At 43.2% G+C, this 17,218-nt stretch overlaps 1 long non-coding RNA gene across 1 annotated transcript in view; it reads right to left on the reverse strand.

Annotated features, from left to right (window-relative positions):
- LOC127576192 (uncharacterized) overlaps positions 1 to 17,218 on the reverse strand; it is a 157,713-nt gene that overhangs the window by 104,406 nt on the left and 36,089 nt on the right. The gene's annotated exons all lie outside the window — the stretch shown is intronic.

A 17,218-nucleotide genomic window follows, 5' to 3' on the forward strand; every position in this document is an offset into this window, starting at 1 on the left:
AGACTCCAGCATCTGCGGTCTCCTGTGTCTCCAAAGATTCGCAACCTCCTGAGAGAAAATATTTCACTTAATTTCTATCTTAAAAGGACAACTCTTTATTTTTAAACAGTGACTCCTGATTTGAGATTTTCCCAAAAGAGGAGACATCCTCTTTAGACCCTCACCTCAGGATCTTATGTGTTTCAATCAAGTTGCCTTTCACTCATCTAAACAGCTGTGGATGCAAGCCTGTTCAATTTACCCTTGTAAGACAACCTGCTCATTCTTGGTATCAGTCCAGTTAATCTTTGTTGAAATTTTCCAATGTATTAACATCCTTCCTTAAGTTAGAAGACCAATACTATGATATACCGTATGCGAGCTGTGGTCTCACCAAAACCACATATAACTGAATATAGCTGTACTGCTTTTTCATTCAATTCCCCCAGCAATAAATAAAAACATTGTGGTTTTTCTATCTGGGACAAAAAAAAGCTGCTGAAGGTACTCACCAGATCAGGCAGCATCTGTGGAAGCAAAATAATAGTTGACACTTTGGGTTGAGACCGATCAGGACTGTTTTACATAATACTAGCCTTTTCTGAATCATCCACAACTAGGACACCAGATTCCCCTGCATCTCAGAGTTCTGCAGTCTCTCTCCATTTAGGTAACACAGGTACTTGATGGTCAGGATGGACAGATTGAGCTGAAGGGCCTGTTTCTGTGCTGTATGACTCTGTGACCGTTTACGCTTTTTTTAAGCCACAGTAGGGTAGCAATTAGTGTAAGTCTATTACAGTGCCAGTGATCCAGGTTCAATTCCGGCCACTGTCTGTAAGGAGCTTGTACGTTCTCCCTGTGTCTGCGTGGGTTTCCTCCAGGTGCTCCGGTTTCCTCTCGCATTCCGTACGGGTTAGGAAGACAAGGAAGTTGTGGGCAAGCTATGTTGGCGCTGGAAGCATGGCGACACTTGTGGGCTGCCCCCAGAACACTCTATGCAAAAGATGTATTTCACAGTGTGTTTAGATGTACATATGACTAATAAAGGTATCTTATCTTATCTTATAAAAAAAATGGACAATTTCACATTTTCCCTTATTCCACTCCATTTGCCAGACCCTTGCCCACAGTCACCACACTACAGGAACGATGTGGTAGCACTGAAAAGAGTGCAGAAGGGATTCACCAGGATGCTGCCTGGAGTTGTGGGTTGCAGTTATAAGGAGTGATTGGATAGGCTGGGTTTATTCTCACTCGAGCGGCGCAGTCTTAGGGCGACCTTACAAAGATTTATAAAATTATGAGGGAGTAGATAGGGTAGATAGAGTCTTTTTCCTAAGGTGGGGGAAGAAATTTAAAGGCAATCTGAGGGGCAAATTTTTCGCACAGAGGCTGGTGGGTATAAGGAAGAAGCTGCCAGAGGATGTGGTAGAGACAGATACAATTACAATGTTTAAAATGCATTTGGACTGGTACTTGGATAGGAAAGAGTAGATGGATACGGGTCTAATGCGGGCAAATGGGATTAGCGTAGGTAGACATCACGGTTGGCATGGATGAGATGGGCCGAAGGGCCTGTTCCTGTGCCGTAAACTCCCTGAGTCTATGATCCTGTGACTTAACCTATCTACAGATCTTTGAGGTTTTCTTATGACCTTTCAACTTACTTTCATGCCTATCTTCGTGTCATCAGCAAATGTAGCAACCAATTCCTCAGGGCCTTCATCCAGGTGATTTGTATAAATTATAAAAAGTTCTAAAACAATTTTCATCTTGCCCAGGAAGTAGAAAAAAAGATAGTTTTCAGTCTGTGAAAATGGCGTTAAGAGATCACCATGGCCCATTTCAAGCATTCTGATACCTCATGTCCCATGCTACCACTATTACTGAATGTAATGGTCAAATTAGGGCATTACAGAAGACAAACTGTGTCACACTGACAGAGCCCTAGAGCTCTCATTGTGCCCCAGCATCTACAGTGCTTCTCACAGCCCCATTTGCAAGGTCACCTCAGAATGCCCCGCAATTTCCTTCTTGCCTTGAATGGCATTTGAGTACTTCTGTGGGGATATGGCACACAGACCACAGCTCCGGCAATGCTTCCCTCCCTGGCTCATACAGCTTATTACTCAGACTTCTCACATACATTGAAAACACCAAGTGCGACCTTGTCACTGCATTTTCCAAACCCTCTGTGTTGTCAGACTATTTGTTCAACAGCCAGTCTTGGATAAGGTATATTTTCCTACAAGTAAACATTGGGAATAACAAGGACGTAGTGATGGGAGGGAGAGAAGATATGAGGGAGCACAGGCATGGGGATAAATCTGCCAAGGTCAGGGATGTGAGGATCTTGTCCCATTTAATGATTGGACCGTGTCTTAAAGGGTCTCGACCCGAAACGTTGACTGTCCATTTCCCTCCATAGATGCTGCCTGACCCGCTGAGTTCCTCCAGCATCTTGTTCGTTGCTCTTAATTTTCATCGTCTACTTTTTGCCAATAGTTTGCCAAATTGGCAGGCTGGCTGGCTGGCAGGGGAAAAGGAGATGGGTCTCACAGACAAGAGGAGCATAGATCAGAAGCGATCGGTCGTCGGAAAGAGAGGGAAGCATGGGTTGTGTGCTGGGAAATAGGGAGCGGGTTGGAATTGAGAGGTGAAGGGATGGGAGTGGGTATGGCATACTGGGCAAGATGGGGAGGCAGCACAAATCAATCTTAGTAACAGGGGATCATGACCTCCTCATAATTGTTTTTCTTTAATTTTATTTACAGCGTGGTAACAGGCCCTTCTGGCCCAACGAGTCTGCGCTGCCCATTTTAAACCCAGATTAACCTACCCGTACGTCTTTGGAATGTGGGAGGAAACTGGAGCACCCGGAGGAAACCCAAGCAGACACGGGAGAACGTACAAACTCCTTACAGACAGCGACGGGAATCGAACCCCGATCGCTGGCGCTGTAATAGCGTCGCGCTAACTGCTACAATACCGTGCCGTGCTGTTGAAGGTGAAGGAGTATCCATCATAATGAAGGATGTTGGTTCATGTAAACTTATCGATAATGAAAGTGCTGTGGGAAATGTTATTAACTGTATTCATTATTTACTCCATTTATTGCAACACCATCGTCTTTTACGCTCTCTCCAATCTAATGAAATAAGAACTTCCCCAAATATTTTTCTTGTGGTTTCACTGCAATTATGTAAGCTTGTCCTAATTCGTAACAACTGTTTTGCAGAGAATTAAAAATGCACCTTGTGATGACGCAGACAGCTGAGGTTCCACAGTGAAATGAATTGGATCATAAATCTACATGATACACCTTCTGGGTATATTCACCATGATTAGGCAAACTCAGTCATGTTTCTTTACAACTTAGTGCCACGTACAAATGATAAAGCCTGTGCAGTTATTATTGCTGACAACAGAACTATTTATAATCACTTGGAAATACTTCCTCTTTAAGCTTGACAGTACTTTTATGTCTCCTCCTAGGTGTCTTGTCTGTGTTTTTCACCTGACTGAGGGCTCCTGGCAGTAAAAGTAGTATAAAGGTGCAAAGCACTCATGAATCCAGCGGGCTAAATATTCCTGCTTCTACCACTGCTGTATCTTCCATCTGGAAGATGTACCGCATCAACATGTCAAGGCCACTTTGACTGCACGTCTAAATTTGTGACCTCTGCCATGTAGCAGGACGAGGGAATCGGGCATGGTAATCCCAGCACTTATGTTTCCCTACAAGTCACAAACTATCCTGATGAGGAAACAGATCACTGTTCTTTTGTTGCAACACACACAAAATGCTGGAGGAACTCAGCAGGTCAGGCAGCATCCATGGAGGGAAATGAACAGTTGATGTTCTGGGCAGTGAAAATCCCTCGAGCACAGTGGAAGTTCCCTCATCAACAGGGACCGCAGTGCTTTAAGGTGACAGCTCACTATACCTATGTGTAAAATGCTACTTTGACAGTGATTCCCACATCCAATGAATGAATAAAAAAAATCAGCTGTCTACAGCTAGCTCTTTTCATAACTGTTTTCCTTTTTTTTTATATAAAGAGTCAGTCTCATTTTTCATAAACCTGTTGATTAACTCTTTGCTATGATTACTGCAGGGAGGCAGGATTTTCCCCACAGTCATACCTCAGGTTAGTGTGAGTTTGCACTTAAAGTTCAAGTCCTTCCAGGAGCAGCCCTGAACCACAGGCAGCACAGCAGGTGACTCCAGTCAATCCTTGACTGGATCCATAAACCCTTGACTGTGCGTTCACTGTGACACAGGCAGCAAGAAGCATCAGAGCTCAGAAAGGGAAATGTGTGACAGATGCTAAATGGCACATTTTATAAGCCCAGGGTTTGGGTTCTGGGATCATAGAGTCATAAAGTCATAGAGCATGGAAACAGGCCATTCAGCTCACAAGTGCCCACCTGAACATCAAGCACCCATCTGCACTAATGCAACACTAATCCCATTTTATTCTCCCCAGATTCATATCAACTATCCTAAGATTCTGCTGCTTACCCACACAGGAGGGGGCAGCTTACACTGGCAGTCAGCCCATCAACCTGCATTTCTTTGGGACATGGAAGGAAAGTGGAGCACCTGGAGGAAGCTCATGTGGTCACAGGGAAAACATGCAAACTCCACATAGACAGCACCTGAGGCCAGGATTGAATTTGTGTCACTGGGGCTGTGAGGCTGCAGATCTACCAGTTGTGGCACAGGGTCAGCCCCCCAAAGGTGGAAATACAACTGTCCTAGTGCCTGTTTACATGTGTGTGTGCATGTATGTATATGTGCATGTATGTATGCGTGCATGTGTGTGTGCATGCCTGTACATGTGCGTGTGCATGTGTGTATATGTGCATGTATGTATGTGTGTGGGCATGCCTGTGCATGTGTGCGTGCATGCCTGTGCATGTGTGCATGTGTGTATCTGCATATGTATCTATTTCATTGTGTGTGTGTGTGTGTGTGTGTGTGTGTGTGTGTGTGTGCGTGTGTGTGTGTCTTCCTTCCTGAGAGGCGGGTCACTGATTACAATACTTAAGTTGGACCAATTCTAGCAGATTTTCACCAGCATGTAAATCTAAGGGAGTCTGCACTTCCTGAAAGCCTACTAAAATATTGGGTATTATATGGAGCTAATTCAAAGGAATAATATGCATGTCAATAGATGTTGAGTACTCACAGCTGCTTTCGAACCAGCTGCAGGAGTAGGCTTTATTGAAACACCTTGTTCTGAGAGGCTAACCTTGGATAGAGGTATTGATGTTCACCACTTCAGGGTGGATATCACCACGGGGCTGGGTTAGGTAGGAACTTGGATGAGGAAGAAGATGAAGATTGTCAGTAGCAATGGTCTACTGTGGGGAGACCTGTGGATGTTTGGTAGAGTGGTGCACAACAGATGGTGTTGGCAAGATGGTTAAAAAAGTGTTGAGATCAAAGGTGGCACTCTCTATGTAATAGTGTGCTGGCAGAGGCAGAGGCTCAGCTGGCAGAGCCTTGCTTGTGGAGGCTGAGACTATCACATGAGATTACTATTATAGGGTGCTCACCCATCACCAGCACTTCTCTCCCAGACCAGCTGGCAGGCTTTTGTCTCCAATGACCCCATGGGAGCAGGTACTCACACTGACAGCTAACGTTCAGGCTGGATTCCACTGGAGCCTCGTGACATTAGCAGATCTGCTAACACTGCCTTCTGCAACCACAGACTGCTGCCATCTGCCAAGTTGCTTCACCTTCCGTGGACATTTGTAAGCAATCAAGAAATGTGGGTTCGCTTGAGGGATAGGATCGGCCAGCCAGGAACTCTCAGTACGATAAGATGGACCCTTGACCTCACAATCTACCTTGGTATGGCCTTGCACCTTATTGTCTACCTGTACTGCACTTTCTCTGTAGCTGTGACACTTCACTCTGCATTCTGTATAGTTTTACCTTGTACTACCTCAATGCACTGCTGTAATGAATTAATCTGCACGAACGGTATGTGAAACAAGTTTTTCACTGCACGTTGGTACAAGTGACAAGAATAAACCAATTCCAATTCAAACAGACTTAGATGGGCATCTTGGTTGGCATGGACCGGTTGGGCTGAAGGGTCTGTTTGCGACTCTATGTCTTCCCTTAGGGAGTTTCCTCACTCCTGTGCTCTTTCACATCTATGCAGGTGATTTATTATTACCATGTATACTGTTTGTTTTGTGAAATTCATGTGAGCAAGGAATTTCATTGTACCCTGGTGTATATGAAAATAAACTAATCTGATCTGCCTGCCACTACATTGAGGAAAAGTTTTTACACCAACATAGGTGTAGACTAGTAGGGACCAGGGGAACACTTTGACAGCTGAGTAACTGCAATCACAATATTTTCAGAGTTTATGACACAGTTTCAAGGACTCTCCACTGGTCCTACTGTTCTTCCCTTGACATTTACAACAGGAAGGCCTAAAATACTATTCAAAACAAGGAACTCATTCGAGATCCAACAGCAGCCCTCCCTGGGTTGCACATTCCTTGAAGGAGCTGGACAGTTCCAAGTAGGACCTGAATGTAGTTCCAAAGTAGGACATGGAGACACAAGAGACTACAGCTGCTGGAATCTGGAGCAAAAAAACAAACTTCTGGAGGGCTTAATGCATATGTTGTGAATCAAGCTCTCAGTGATTTTGATCAAACATGGAACGTGTCATCATATCCTGCTTCAGCTCAAATTCAATACCTTTGAGATATACCCCCTCTCCTTAAAAACCATGCAGTGCTTATGAAGACGGAACTTCATGTATAAATGTTGATTCAGCCACATTTAAGAAGATGAAGATGAAGAAAGAACTGCAAAGTATTCCCAAGGCAGGACAGTGTGCAGCTTGAGGGGACCTTGCATATGGTGGTGTTCCCATGCACCGAATGCCCCTGTCCTATTATGTTTAAGAGGTGCTTTGAAATGCTTGCAGATTACTGCAGTGCATTTAGTAGAGTAACTACTGAAAACTTTGTAGTGTCCAGGCAAAGAATATCTGGATGATTTATACTTTACATTATGCCATAAGTATTCTAGCTATCAACAGCACTTTAGATTCACAGCCCGGTGCTTAGCATAGAGTTAACCCAGACTTGACAATGTCACTTCTAAGATTCATTGGTTTACCCAATTATAGCTTGCAAAGCTCAAGCTTTGAATGTTACTGTTTCAGTCAATCTCACATTCCTGAATACCAAATCTAATTTAACATTGGCTGCAACATGTTGTGATATATTTATAAAAAAGTAAACTGGACAAGACAAAGTAACATGGAGCAATGGATTCATTCAAGGAATAAAATCCAGTCACTTCAAAACAATGATTATTAATGCAATATACTAATCATGTCTTTAAATATATTTTATTTTGTCTGCTTCCTTGTTCAGGGGAATTATGCTGACGTCTGTGTATTTCCTATCCGTATACTGATCTGAAAGGAACTGGGTGGGTTCATTGTTCAAAATGCCAGTGATATCATGGCAGCTTCTCTGAAAAATATTTCTTCTGTATTTAATATAATAGGGTGAGCATTAGCGAACACAAATTCTAACTTGATCATGCTATGTAGCACAAAATATTATGATTTTGTTCATGTGTTTCAAACCTGTTGGTAACAAAAGACCTTCAATTTCCACTTTCCCCTTGCAGTATAAAACCTTGCAGTTAAAGCAGACTGAGCTCTGTGTAGAACCATTTAAAAAATTCCAAACACAATGCAGATCAATGCTCCCTTTCATTTTATTGTTGTTGATTTCAAGCAATTCTCCACAATGGATACAACAATTTTACCAGACACGAAGCAATGTGCTACAAAACTCATCTATAATTTTATTGATATTGCTTTTTAGCCTGGGAAACAAAGCAAACTAATGCAACAACACCAAGTTTTCTAAGCATCCAGTGTTAAATTTTATTTCTGCTGTTCTCACTAGATGTTCTTCCTTTGAAATACAAATTTTAGAAGTAGCAGGAAGTGTGAATGAGACAGCAATGTGAAATTAACCATTGATGGACGATGTATCAGTCATGAATTAGGGGACCTGACAGGGTATCAGAGCAGCTTTGACACTGCTGCCAGTGTGTGTGGGGAAGAAATGGAATGACAAACCAAAGAGCAACATGAGCAGGAAATGCTCCCAAAATAGCTCCAGCTGATTGATAGCCACTGAGATGTTAGTGGCAGCTACATTTCTTTCATGCCCATAATAAAGGAAATTTACATGGAGGAAGCAGTTGCACAGTTGAAGCTGTTAACGCCCACACAGTAAGGAAGCTTCAACTGCCCGCATGCCAGCAAAGGGGAATTCAGACAATCTATCTTGTAAATCCTCTCAGGGAGGTGGCTGCAGGCAGTGTTTCAAAGCAGTAACCAGGAAAAGGTGCTCCAAAAAAAAAATGCATAGATTTTATGCTGTTCAAAACCTTCGCTGAAAAATATTCTTAACAATTGCACATGTTGTGGTTTGTTATCTTAAAGTGTGCAAGTGTGTTAACGTCTTAAACCGCGTAGGTATGACAACAAAGTTTAACTTAGATGTGAAGCCCACATGACAGGATGTCTGCACCTAGCTGTGTGAAAGGGATGTTTTTGTTTGTATTGAACTACAAGATGCTTGTAACAAGATACAACTGCAAGGATTGGCATTGAAAAGTGATGTCCCAGAGGGCCCCGGTATCAGACTAGGAAGGTCTACCCCAGATGGATAGTCAGACTTTATAGTGAATTGAATCACTGAACTGAGTGGCTGCTGCAGTTAAATATTCTTTCGGGTGTTGATCCTACTAAGAATCTTGAATGAAGGAGACTGTGATGATATCTGTGACAATAAGCTGAACCCACTGTTGTTCATTTTGAAAAGAAAGTCCTGTCCATTGTAATACACTCAAAGTACTGAAGTTTTGTGATATTGGACTAGACCACCAGATTTCAACAGTCAGCAGGTAACTCAGTCCCGGATTTAAAGGCCCCGCCGTAATTAGCTGAGTGACGGATGCTGGCGAATCTGTCTCCTGCTTCAGTGCTGGACTACATCCTCTGAGGTGCAGGATTTCAACCATCTGCTTAAAAACTTCTTACTTCAGTCTTTAACAATACATTACGCAAAGGGGCCAATTAAAAGCAGGATAATCCTACCCTCAGACCAAGGCCTCTGGTTCTAAACTCTCCAACCAAAGCCAATAACCCCTCAGAATCTACCCTGTTAATTCCCCTCAGACTCAATGAAATCATTTCTCATTCTTCTGAACTCCTATGAGTATGGGCCACTTTCACTTCACAGATGACCCCCTGTCCCAGGAACCAATATGGTAAACTAATGTTGCCCTGATTCCAATGCAAATTCATTCCTCTTTAGGGTCTGAGACAACATAGTATCACAGGCTTCCAAATGTAGTCTCACTGCACAATTATGACAAGAGTTCCTCACTTCTGTACTCCCAACCCCCTTGCAATAAAGACCAACATGTTACTTGCCCCCCAATTACTTGCTATACCTGCATACTTACTCCTTGTATCTCATGAACCAACGTGACGAAATACCTCTGTACGCCAACATTGATTCAATTCTCACTATTTAAATGGATTCAGTTTTTCCATTCTTCTTGCTAAAGTGAACAATCACATATTTTCACATATGAAACTGCAACTCCTACAACCATCAAGTTCTTGAACTGACCTGCACAACCGTAATCCTACCTCAGCAGTGGAACACTATGGACCACCTCTTGCACTATCATGGACTTGTTTCTGATTTTTTTTGCACTAATGTCCTGTTTTGCACAATCTTTTCCTTCACTGTCTTGATAATTTATGTTCTGTGTGTTGTGTCTGAATCTATCTGCCCGTGTTTTTTTTAAGATATCTTTTATTAGTCACATGCACATCAAAACACACAGTGAAATGCATCTTTTGCGTAAAGTGTTCTGGGGGCAGCCCGCAAAGTGTCGCCATGCTTCGGGCGCCAACATAGCATGCCCACAACTTCCTAACCCATATGTCTTTGGAATTTGGGAGGTAACCAGAGCACCCAGAGGAGACCCACATAGTCACGGGGAGAATGTACAAACTCCTTACAGACAGCGGCTGGAATTGAACCCGGGTAGCCGGCGCTGTAATAACATTACGCTACCGTGTTGCTGCTGCAAGTAAGTTTTTCTTTGTACCTGTAGCTCACCGTGTTAGTGCACATGACAATAAACTTGACTTTCATTCGCTTAACCTATCCATATCCCTTTTATATGCTCACTTTCCCATCTAGTTTTGGAAAATGGGCAGAAGCTAAACAATAGCTGCTGTCCATCTCCAGGCTTTTGATTCATGCCACCAGGAAGGCCCAGAAGCACTGCAGCAACTAAAATATGACCTGCAACAGATGAGGAAAAGCAGATAAAAATCTGGAAAGGTTTGCTCACTCCTCTCACAATCTTTACTTTGGGATTTTAACCCACTTAATCACTGTAGACAAAGTTTTGCATAAAAACAGCAGAATATGAGTTCTCTGTACAACACCAGCTTGATGTCACACAGATCCCCCCTGTAATCATCAATCACACCATTATGTCCTACAATAGATGTGATTATTTCCTTCTAAAGAGGAATAAACATGGGAAAAAAAGGTCAACTTAACCGTACATAAACCATGAAGACCAATGAGAAATATTACAAGGTGATCCTCAATTGTTATATGTTATTGGAGGAAAGCTTTGTTCCTTGAGACAAAATTGCAGGAGAACCATTAGGACTCAGAAATTGTGGATGATTTTATCCCCAAGGGAAAAAATATGAGATTATGTTCATCCACGTGCGCACTTTTGTGATGTCCACTTATATCTCAATTTCCTCTCAATAACATACACCAGAAAGTAGTAAAAGGCTTAAGGTACTGAAAATCAGCAGGCAATTTCCAGAATCAGAGAATGCAGCAAACTTGCACAAATATTGCTTTATTTAGTTAGTAACGTGTTTCAGATTATTGAACTCAGACATAACTTGTTTAGAGACAGGCATTTTTAGAAGCTTTTCACTTTCTAATGTGACATGTCATAAAATTGATTCCATAAAGTTGTTAAAAAAGAAATAGGAAGCGCAAAAAGAGACAAGTCAATGGATACCTAGAAAAGACCTTGGTCAAGAAATTCTAAGTTATGGACTCAAACAGTCACACCAAGGGTCTCATCTATCTGTGTGCCCGTTTGTGTTACGTGAGGCCAATGCACATGTTTTGCCACACAGAGACACATGCCTAAATGCCACTTTCTGCTGGTGCCTTGGGTGAGGAGTTTTCTTATGAGCACGGCTTGCAAGGAGTTAGGTGCACAAGTGATCAGAAGACCAGACCTTCAGTGCAGTTAAATATGGTTCACTTCAATGGCAGGAGCTCATAAAGTTCTCGTTCTTAATGGGGATCACTGCATGAGGTAGTGGGGCTCAGACAGATTAACTCTGGCTGGAAGTGGTGGAAGGGACAAAGGAGCGGGTACCCCCTTCTTTGCCAGCACTCAAGGAGGATATCTGAGGATATTGTAGGACTGGTGATCTCCTCCATAGCCCCCCCTTGCCCACTCTCAAGAAAGCAGTAGGGTCTACTTCTAGCTTTGGAGAAATCTTCTCTGTAAGAGAGGATTCAACAGTCACCTTCAGGAGTTGACTCTCAACTTGCTCTATTTTTAGGTTGGTGGCTTAGGTACATTATGCCCCTTTAGCTTGTTCAATCACGTTTGCAACACCCCTCCTCCTCCCCCACTGAGGCCAGGTTTTCCATTTAAATTTCATCTAGTGGACATCAGTGTTGCAGCAGCCTCATTGTGTGTGTGTTACCTGCTGACAGAGCCCACTCGTTGCCACATTACAAGTGGACAGTGACACAATATCACATTGAGTTGTGGAAGTGGTGATTGATATTCACCTTTAAATCTATCGAAGAGCCCCAAAACAAAGCGTAATACATGATGGGATCTTTAGCCCTTCACTTCATGCTCTCTATTCTAGGCTTAACTCCAGGGCTATTTTGAAACTGTATAATCAGAGAAAATGTGTGCGTCTTGCTCCTTTCTCCTTGCATCCTTCAGGTGCAGGATTGTGAATAAGGAAAGGAACTACTTGGGCAACAGACTTGCACCTTAGTTTCCTCAAGCACTTAGGGTGAGTGTACACATTACACTTCAACTGCATGTGTTTCTGAGCTCAAGTTCCCTAGACTTTCAACCTACTGATGCCAGCATTCAGATAGGACTAATTAACCAATGCTGCTCTTCTGCATCTCCTAGTGGCTAAGTCTGATTGGCACTTTCAGTTTAAAGGCTCGGTTTGAAACCCAAGCTCTCCTGAAAATAGAGCAAGTCGGACTCGGTGCCTGATTTTCATCTCCACTAAGGTGAACTGAGTGTAAAATTGGGCTGCCAATCAGGTGTGTAGGTCACACAGAGCAAGTAAGTTTAAACTGGGAGAAAAAGCCACTTGAAATCAGTGGCTTGAAGAAGTGAAGGCGGCAGGAGAAAATTAGTTAAGAGCCAGGCAAAGAAACTAAAAATGTATTTTTCTGAAGTCCTGAGGACAAGATCATAATTAGACTTCAAATGCTCACAGTTATTGATGCAAAAATGAATCTCGGCACTGAATTCTGTAAATTCTTAATGGAAAGCTTATATCAAACAAGAGTTAAGGGATCCCATAGCCAACTGGGAGAGTGTGACACCCATTAAAGTAAACATAAACAATTCTGTTGTTGATATGATTTGGATACCAGTGCTCAAGTATATCTGTGCAGCAAGTTAATGAGCTGTACTACATTTCACATATGGTCCCTGTATGTAATAAAGCTACCCAGAGGCATCAGCTGATTGTGATGGCTCAGACTTACCTTTCACCAGCTAAATCATGCAAGTATTCGAAAGCCCAATTATAACTCAGGACAGGAATTGGAAATGTGGGAGCTGCACTGGGTAGCAATAAATATGACTGGGTTAGTTGGTTAATTTTAACTCCTGGGCCTCATTAGAAGTCTCTGTTGGTGACTCCTGCCTAAAGCTGAGTTCCCTCACTCCTCCTCCTTCCCATCTTAACCTTCTTGCACATAGTACCATTCTTGTCATATGAAAGATTAAAATCAGGCTTTAAGCTGCTCAGTGACTCAATGGATCCATCAGGCCTTGCTGTGCTACAGCTCCTGAAATAAATGGCATTTTAAAGCAGCCATCAGCCATGGCGTAACTGAAACCCAAATGGACATTTTATGACAAATATTTAGCCTGCAGCGCTTGCACATTTGTTGACAAGAGAAATTGCACCCAGCAGAGTTCTTACAACTGCGTGGATTTCATCAGCACGTCTCTCAAGTGCTTCAATCACTCACTCTTCATCTGTTTTAACAGGAACGTCAGTGGCTGAAGTCACAGTAGGATGTCAGAACCTCCAGCTTCCTGGCTAAGAGAACTGTGAAACATTAGCTGAAGAAGCTGCGATGTACATGTAGAGCTACCTTGCTTGCAGGCCAGTGCAAAGTCAGTGCTATTTTGATGGTTATAATGGAAATAAGCTGACATTTGTTCCCCAGTTTTCATCACCTCAGGATTTATTACAGCTAGTGCATTACTTCTGAAGTGAACTTGCTTTGGGAACCCAGCAACTAAACTGCATGTAGCAAGGTCCCACAAAACAACAATGGGATAAATGATTAGATGTGTGTGTTTAGGCATTGGTCGAATAATGTACTTCTAAGGCCACTGAGGGACATTTCACATCTGCCCAAAAGGAGAGTTTAACATCTCATCCAAAGAATCGTGGAAATTTACATCACAGAAGGTGGCCATTTGACCCCTTGTTGGTGAAAAATGGACTTCAGGTAATTCCTCCTTTCCAACACTGGTCCAGAGTACTGTAGGTTACAGCTCTTCAAGTGCATATGGCAGGTGTGGTAGTGTAGCGGTTAGTGTAACATTATCACAATGTCAGTGACCCGGGTTCAATTCCGGCCACTGTCTGTAAGGAGTTTGTACGTTCTCCCTGTGTCTGCGTGGGTTTGCTCTGGGTGCTCCGGTTTCCTCCCACATTCCAAAGATGTGCGGGTTAGGAAGTTGTGGGCATGCTATGTTGGTGACGGAAGCATGGCGACACTTGTGGGGCTGCCCCCAGAATACTCTATGCAAAAAATGCATTTCACGTTGTGTTTCAATGTACATGTGACTAATAAAGATATCTTATATCAGATATTGCTTCAAAATGGTGAGGGCTTCTGTCTCCACCAACTTTTCTGGCAGCAAGTTCCAGACTCATTGAGTGAAAACTTTACTTCAACCCCCCCATAATACTTCTACCAATTAACTGAAATCCATGCTCCCTTGTCCTGTCCTGAAGATGGGTCCTGACCTGAAATATTGACCGCCTGCTTTTCTCCATGGATGCTGCCCGGTCAGCAGAGTTCCTCCAGCATCATCGTGTTTTTCATCTAGATTCCAGCATCTGCAGTCTTTTTTTTCTCCCTTGTTATTGTCTGAGTATCTGTCACTGGGAAGTTTTGCACTGTACCATGTTGGTCCTGGACAAAGCTTGTCAGTAAGCCAGCTTTATTTTATCTCATGTCTCACAAGTTTGATCAGAGGACTGCATTCTTTTATATTTAGAAAGGCCACAGCAAAGCACAGTGGTTCAGCTGGAAGAGGTGCTGCCTCACAGCTCCAGTGACACAGTTTACATTCTGACCTCCGGTGCTGCCTGTGTGGAGATAGCACACATTCTCCCTGTGGCTTCGTGAGTTTCCTCTGGGTGCTCCAGTTTCATCCTGCATCCCAAGTAACGTGCAGGTTGGTAGGTTAAATTGGCCACTGTAAGTTGCTCCTCATGTAAGTGAGATGGGACTGTGGGGAGAATAAGTGATGAGGAATTAGTGGGGGAATAGGATTGCTGTAGGTGCCAGCATAGATTCAACAGGCTGAATGGCCTCCTTTATGGGTGGCACAGTGGTGCAGCTAGTAGAGCCACTGCCTCACAGTCCCAGAGACCCGGGTTCAATCCTGACCTCCGGTGCTGTCTGTGTGGAGTTTGCATGTTCTCCCCACATGGATTTCCTCTAGGTGTTCCAGTTTCCTCCCACATCCCAAAGACATGCAGGTTGGTAAGTTAATTGGCCGCTGTAAATTGCCCCACATGTGTAGGTGAATGGTAAAGTCTGGTGTTACGGACTCAGTGAATGTCCCTTTTAGATAGAGTGTGTGTGTGTGTGGCGTGCTTACGTCAATAGAAGATAAAGGACATAATGACGTTGTTGAAGAAGTCCGAAGGAGAGAGAGAGAAGGGAGAGAGACACCAGCCTGCTAGTTTTCTCTATTGATGGATGAGAAACTATAACTGTGTCTGCCACTGAAATCCATGTATGGAAGTTGGAAGTAATCCGGTGGAGTTCACTTTGTTGCTGACCTGTAGAAGGAAACAGGTATTTGTGTGTGGACGACCACGATTCGGATGCTTTTCGGGGTGAGGAAGTCACTACCGAGTAAACACTGAAGTGTCGTTTGGGTTCCATCGTGGAACATTTGGATTTTGTACTTACTCTCTCTATGTTTCTCTATGTCTACGTCTTATCTTCAGACAACGGTGGTTGTTGAAGAAGCCCTTGCTCATGTTTCACCTTATGGCTTGCGGAACTGAACTTTAAGAACCATTCCTGAACTTCGAGTTTGGGACTTTGTCACACACACACGAAGAGTTTAGTTTTGGGGTTAACGTTCAAGGTTTAACATTTTTGAATTCTAACATACTAACATTTTTACTTTTATTTTATGTATTACCATAAGTAGTGATTAATAAAATAGTTTTTAACACTGAATCATGCTCAGTGTGTTTCTTTTGTTGCTGGTTCGTGACACTGGGAGGAGCTGATGAGAAAGTAGGAAAAATAAAAACGGGATTAATGCAGGATTAGTGTAACTGGGTGGTTGATGGTTGGTGCGGACTTGGTGGGCTGAGGGGCCTGTTTCTGTGCTGTACCTCTCAATGATTCTATGTTGTAAGGAAATTTGGAAATGTATATTAATATCTAGAACAATGCCTGTGTTGTTGGGTGGTCCATATATGGAATGAGCTGCCAGAGGAAGCAGCTGAGGCAGGTAAAATAACATTCAGAAGACACTTGGACAAGTACGTGGATAGGAAAAGTTTAAAGGGATATGGGCCAAATGCAGGCAAATGGGACGAGCTTAGATGGGCATCTTGGGCAGCATGAACGGGTTGGGCCAAAGGGCCTGTTTTCATGCTGTTTAACTCGATGACTCTACTTGGAGATGCAACGCTGCAATAAATATTGATGGCCTGCGTGAAGTGCCCTCGCTCTGCTGTGTGAAGCAATCCTGCTTTGGATGTCCAAGTACTAGTTCTGGGGGACGTGGAGAAGTGCAAAGCACAACAACTTTAATTCAGCGACGGTTGTGAGATTACATGGAAATGCATTGTATGCACAGAAGAATGTAAAAAAATAGAAGCAGTAGAGTGAGCCATTCAACCCCTTGTGTCTGCTCCACCATTCTATAAGATCATCATCTTTTACCTCAGTGCCACTCTCTAATACTAGTCATATACTCTGTGGTTGGGAGTACTCTGCTGAGGCTGGGGTAGAAGGCCATGTTTAGTGCAGAGGTAACTGTACTGGTGGTGTCCCATGCTGGTACTGGGTACAAAATACTGTTTCATTTAATGAACACAAGAACCATAGCAGGAGTAGGACATTCAACCTCTGCCCCATTTGATAAGATCAGAGCTGACCTTTCACCTCAGCATCACTTTCCTGCACTAACCACAGACCCCTTGATTCCCTTACTCTCTATAAACCCATCACGGTCTTCTCGGGGGAAGAATTCTAATGATTTGCTACCCTCTGGCTGAAGAATTTTCTCTTTCCCGAATGGTTGATCCCTTATTTTGAGACTATGATCCTGGTTCCAGACACCCGGCCCAGGGGAAACATCATTCCTGCATCTACCCTGTCAAACCAGTAAGAATTTTGTATGCTTCAAGGAGAATAGTTCGCTTTTTTTCTAAACTTGAGAGTACAGAGTCTGCGTAATCTTTCCTCATAAGACAAACCCAGTATTTCAGGAATCAATCTGGTGAACCTTTGTTGCACTCTCTTAGGAAGGGAGACCAGATCTGTACACACATCCCAGATGCACTCTCAATCAGGTCTCCATATAATTGGAGCAAGAAGTCTTCAC

Source organism: Pristis pectinata, chromosome 1 (assembly GCF_009764475.1).
Source record: "Pristis pectinata isolate sPriPec2 chromosome 1, sPriPec2.1.pri, whole genome shotgun sequence".
Lineage (NCBI taxonomy): Eukaryota > Metazoa > Chordata > Chondrichthyes > Rhinopristiformes > Pristidae > Pristis > Pristis pectinata.